General features: G+C 36.4%; 1 pseudogene; it reads left to right on the top strand.

Moving 5' to 3' along the window:
• Window positions 1-1278: 1278 nt before the first annotated feature.
• Window positions 1279-5250, top strand: LOC128159150 (uncharacterized; annotated as a pseudogene).
• The last annotated feature ends 750 nt before the right edge of the window (window positions 5251-6000 follow it).

The following is a 6000-nucleotide window of genomic DNA, read 5'->3' as shown; positions in this document are numbered from 1 at the left end:
ATGATATTACAATAGTGAGAAAAGTTGTACTGGAAACAAAACATGTACCTAACATTTTTTTTTTATTAATGAGAAGAAAAAATGTGATTCCTAAATAATATTTTTAAAATAATGAGAAGAACAAAAATGAGATTCTAAAATTTTTCTTTAATTTCTTTGTCTGTATATTGACAAATATGTTTGACTGACACACATACAAAGCAGATTATTCCATTTCACTTAATGAATATGATGAATTTGTTCAGTCAAAGTCTAAATATTTCCTTTTCAATGCTCAGACACAAACATTCACATAAAAATGAAGTCCTCGTTGACATATCTTCTAAGGTGATTTCCTACTTCATGAATGTTCACATTGTTCTTGTACTCCAGAAGGTACATGCACACCAGTTTTGGTCCCCCTCCTCTCTGTTGGCCGTCATGCACCATATGTCCTAGAAAGACACATCTTGCTCGCAACAGAATCTGTTTTCTCTTATCCACACTGATGACATTGCAAATGTTCTTAGGCACTCTTCCAAAGGTGACGCCACTGAATTCTAAGTATCTTCCTTGAAGATGGTCCTGGGATGGGGCTTTAACAAGACAAGCAAACCTGTCATAGGGATTGTTGGTCTCTGGCTCAATTGTCATGGGGAAGTTGATTCCTGTGGGTGGTGTGGCACGAAATTGATGATATCTAAAATTAAGCAATGACTGCTTATTAAATTAGTAATACCAGTGTCATCATGTACAAAATGTTATATACCAGATACAGTGTTGAGTACTCTATATGTCTATGTGACCATATTAGACATTGACAAATATATGTTTGTGAAACATTACAATTAGTTAGTTCCATGTTTTTATAGTTGTCCTTATAATCATGATCATTAATTAAGGGGTAAACACCAAAAACTAAAGGATTAACTTGGAATAAATACAACACATATGGAGACAGAGATGATATTTAGTATTTTTAAAAATGATTAAGATGTTTATTTGTGAATACACTATTTAAACAGGGATTTGTTTAACAATGATTTTTCTTTACAGATTAACTTTCCTTACCCATTCACCGTTGAAATGAAAACCAAAGGTTTTGATGATGTCTCTTCTGTCCTGTGGAGTTGACGTATCCTCCTCAACCATCTTTTTGCGGAGCCTCTACTGACATCTAAATCTTGCCTGTGAAAACAAAAGGAGTTCAAAATAAGGACAGAGAAATATGTCATTATGTTGGACAAACAGTGTAGAAATTTGCTTCATGCAGAGTGGGTGAATCAGTACAATGGATGTGACAGTGATATTTCCACCTTGAAACGAGTTAAAGTCAGCGAGAGAACTGCGTTTGAAAGTTTAAACGGGAAAAAGATTCGTACAAGGGGAAACATTCAAGTGTTAGTGTGTCAATTTTGCCTGGATCTGCTGTACTCTCTGTATCCCAATAGGATTGTTAATTCTGAAACGTCCCCTCTGTTTGAACATGACTACGCATCAGAGACACCAAAGAGACCTAAAAGGAGGCGGTTGCTGGACATCCCTGACAACAGAGACCAAGAAGTTAGCAGTGAACCAGACATAGCAGGCATGGGGGAAGAGGAGTTCCAGAAGATAGTGTTTGAAGTTGGACAGAGACTAGCCAGCAGTACAGTTATACCTAAGCAGCAAGAACACAAAAGTGCAGAAGGCTTAAAGAAATTGGATTTAGAGACATACTTTTAATCATTCGATCCAAGTTTGTGTTGTCTACTAGAGGGATTTACAATTGGCAAGAAGAGGAGAGATCCCGACTTATACCAGAAAGCCAAAGTTGCTGAATACTTTGTGCACCTTCTTCATCCAAACACAATTCTCTCCCTGTGCTTTATGGAAAACTTCTCAGCTATGTTAAGGAAGGTCTAAGAATTCTACCACGTGTGATTTAGAAAAATTTGCATAAGCCCCGCCCCTTATTCATGAGATTTTACGAGATATGGTTATTTCGGTAATTAACAAACATCTACCAAAATGAATATGATTAATTATTGGGTTTGAATGGTTCAAGAAAGGTGTACTCAAATAAAATCATAAACTATTCTTTATATCTTGCGAAATCATGAAATTCCTAAGTCGTCTGATGACGTGTCGAGGCTGACTACGTCACATCGGCGCTTGCAGCTGTGATCAGAATAAACATGTGGAATTCAGTGATACATCTCGGAATTTAACTCGTTTACAACCAGCGTGGACAGATATCGGCATAGGATTCAACTGAACAAGGTAGGATTTATCTGTACTTCCACTAGATATTGTTTTATATTATTTAATATTGTCGGATGGAACGGAAACGAAGTGAAATTCCTCGACTTCGATTTTGTTTACTTGTTTACATTTGTTTTTCATGTAATATTGTGTTCAAACATCAGTTTGGTGACTCAGTCAGGCAAAGTAATTGTTCTGCGTTTCGCTAGTTTTGATCATAAAGAGCACTGAGACTCATTGTAGCTTTTTACTGGTCTCATATCGCGATAACATTAGATTGCATTTCCTCCATGTTCAAAGTACACAATAAAAAGTCCATGGCCAAACACTGTATGTGCTAGCACTACAAAGATTACTGTGAGGATCTGGAATGATAATATGATGATTATAGACAAGATTGTAATGTTGTTTAAGTAAATCGAAATGTGTTATTTTATTCAGTTTTCTTTTATGAAGATTTAATTAATTTTATTTAAGACAAAATTAAAGTGTGTTCAAACTGAATTTCCACACATTTTAAAGAATAAACATTTGATTATGCCTGTTGTAATATCACCGAAATTGAAACCGCCATTAAAAAGCCCAATAATAGAGAAATGTTTCATTTTCATGTTATCTTTAACACAATAGCTAGCTATTTATGACACATTATTCATTTTCAGGGTCACTTAGGCAGTAGATGGTCCACTGAAAACACTTGTTGGGATGTTGATAAAAAGTAGGTACTATATAAATATTTCTTTTACTCACTAACTTCAACTTCATGTATAGTTTGTTGTTTTTAAATATCATTTTGATAATGATACTAATGTAACCTATTATAATAATTTGCATTGATATCTAATCTATTGAAATGAAATTTGAAATTGATATATATTCATCATTTCAGGTATTGGTTTTCTGATCAACTGGACTACATCCTAATATAAAAAAGACAGAAGAGAAGAACATGTAGTGTGCAAGAAGAATTGTCAATTTCCATAAATTCCACATTATGACTGAAAAATACTAAAAATCAGAAAACACTAGTCTTGTTGAACAGTTTGTCACAGAAAAGCAATCTCTATAGTATTTGTAAAGTTGATTATTAAAATAAATTCTTGATTATATTGATATATTGTTTCTTCTTGCTTTCTTTAATTAGTACTAAAATATCAATTATAATACAAGTAAACCTGATTATACATTAAAAGAATTTATTCACCAGCATAGTAACATAAATTATTATGAAACATAAATGTGTAAATTACAAACTCATCACTTACAACCCCCCCCCCCCCCCCCAATAAAGGCAACTGATGAAATTATTTTTTTCCAATTTCAACAATTTTGTAATGATGATTGGTGTGAACAGAAACAACATTTTAACATTATTTTAGTGAAATTCACAGCGTTTAATTATTTTAAGAATGAAATTAAAATCATGATCTTAGTCAGTGTTGCGTTTGAATTTCACGCAAATGACGCTGAAAGTGAAATGGGTCAGATAAAATGCAGTAGTGCAAGGGCATACACTTGATCAAATATATTCAAAATTTCCATGTCTTACCATTGTATCCCCATTATATCAAAAAGTGCTGGGAGCTGTATGAAATCGCTACGCATTTGATATAAATAAGCGTTAATTGCGGGAAATCCCTGTAAATTGCTGTTCATATACTGTTTACATTGAATTTAATAATTGTTCTTACTTGAATATTTTAAGCTCCCAGCACTTTTCAAAATTTTGAAGGTTCATTTTACAAGTTAGAAACAGAAATAACTATATTTGTTTATGTTATGCCCTTGCACTTTGCATTTTTTGGTATTATTCCTGGTTCATCTATTTTTAGCAGTATCACGTGACAGGGTATTTCCAAGAGACTCAAAAATTGCTAATGCGATAACAAATTATTTAATTTGTATAATCGTTAAAATATCACTTTGTTTAACAATTTTTGGAGTAGAATACCAAGATTGTTCAAAGGCTAACATTTCATGTGATAAATATCGCTATTTTTTTAAGGACGCCCTTAACATAGCTGAGTTGCTTATGTACAACGCCACGAATAGCAAGCAGGCTGTTAACCTTTTGGGGGATAGTGGGCCATATGGTCATTACCATGCTGTGAAGGACTGGCTGTCGAACCAATCCATGGAACCTCTTCCCTATCCAGAAAATGACTGTGTTGCCATATTTGACAACAATCAAGTAATAGGACGTTCCTGGAAGATTAAAGTTAACAACAAAGTTCAATCATCTGTTGTTACAACTATCTGCCAAATCGAATACCCGTCCTATAGCTTGCAACGCCAGGTAAACCTGAAGCCAAAGTTTTGGAACTTTGATGCCGAAAAGTTGAAACGATGGGTGAGAGACATGCCCCAGGAAGTATCAGATGTGCACTACAAACAGCTTTACAGCACCGTGGCCAAGAACCTGCAGATTGTAGTATCACAGCAGAAGCAGACGGAGAACACCGGGATGTTTGAAGACAATGTAGACGTTGAAGTAGAGAGACAAAGAATCGAAGAAACAACGAAAGTGTGCTGTAACTGTGGACACATCAATGCCAGATCGAAAAGAATATGCGGCAATGAAAGATGCAAAACCAATCTAAAGCAGGCTGAATTATCCAGTGCAGATCCAGATGGTTTTGGGACTTTTACAACCAAGAAGCATATGTCAGTCGACCGAAAGATGTCAGAGGTGCGAATGACTGCCATCGACACTGGATGTGGGCAATACATTATCCAAGGGAACCTAGAACAACACAGTAAACCCATTGCCAGCCAAAACCCAGACAGAATTCCAGTCCTGTCACTGAGTGATCCTTGCTTTGTGAATCCAAACTCCTACAACTCCGCGAGAGCCATCCTCAGACAGATAGGTTTACAAGCAGGGATCCGACAGTACTCAAGAGAAGGTGATAGAGAGTGGCTGTTTGTGGTTTGCGATGGATTACCTTTTGGACTTTGTCAACAAGTGATCAAGAACACATACAGATGTAAACTCTGTCCAGGCTCCTCCGACTCCTTCAACTCTAAAGAAGATTTTAGAAAACATCATACATCATTGCATCTAGATCTGGAGGAGGAAGAGTTTCTTGAATTTGACTGGGTCATCCTACGTCCAGGTAATGGGCACTTCGAGATGAACATGTGTAAGACTTTTGGTGAGTTAAATTGGGATGTTTTTTTCTCTGAGCTGTCCAGAGTCATGGGATTTCGATCCGAGAACGCCCAACGTGCGGCCAAGAAGTGTTCCGACCACCACAAAACCTGGACACTCCTCCAAATACCTCATGAAGGGAATCTTCAAGAACTCATGGTACCCTACGTCCGGCAGTCAATACTGATGAACAACGCAATTACCCCAGCTGGATTTCTGAAGTACATGATGACAGAGGCCAGAAATCCTAACTACATCTATTTAGGGACCATGACCTTGACATACCTAGAAGCCCTACAGAATTTCAGGACAGGCCTACGTGTGGGAGATATAGATAGGATCGCCTCATCCAAAGCAGTTTTTGCTCCATTGTTTCATGCCAGGCACCATCCCAATTACCAGGAAATCGAAATGATGGAGGCAGTTCAAAGACACTCTGTGCCGGAGGAGCTGTTGCCTTTTTACAACGAGACAGAAGCAGTTTGTCTATCAGAGGATGGAGAATCAGGTAAATAAAAAACTGTAACAATTGAATCATGCAAAGAAGCATTTAGATTAATGCATTTCATTGAACTGAATCACCCTCCAAACCCACTTGACTACCCTCAACTTTTTAAAGTTACTTT

Source organism: Crassostrea angulata, chromosome 8 (genome assembly GCF_025612915.1).
Source record: "Crassostrea angulata isolate pt1a10 chromosome 8, ASM2561291v2, whole genome shotgun sequence".
Lineage (NCBI taxonomy): Eukaryota > Metazoa > Mollusca > Bivalvia > Ostreida > Ostreidae > Magallana > Magallana angulata.
The sequence above is the reverse complement of the archived record's forward strand: the minus strand, read 5'-3'. Positions and strand labels throughout refer to the sequence as shown.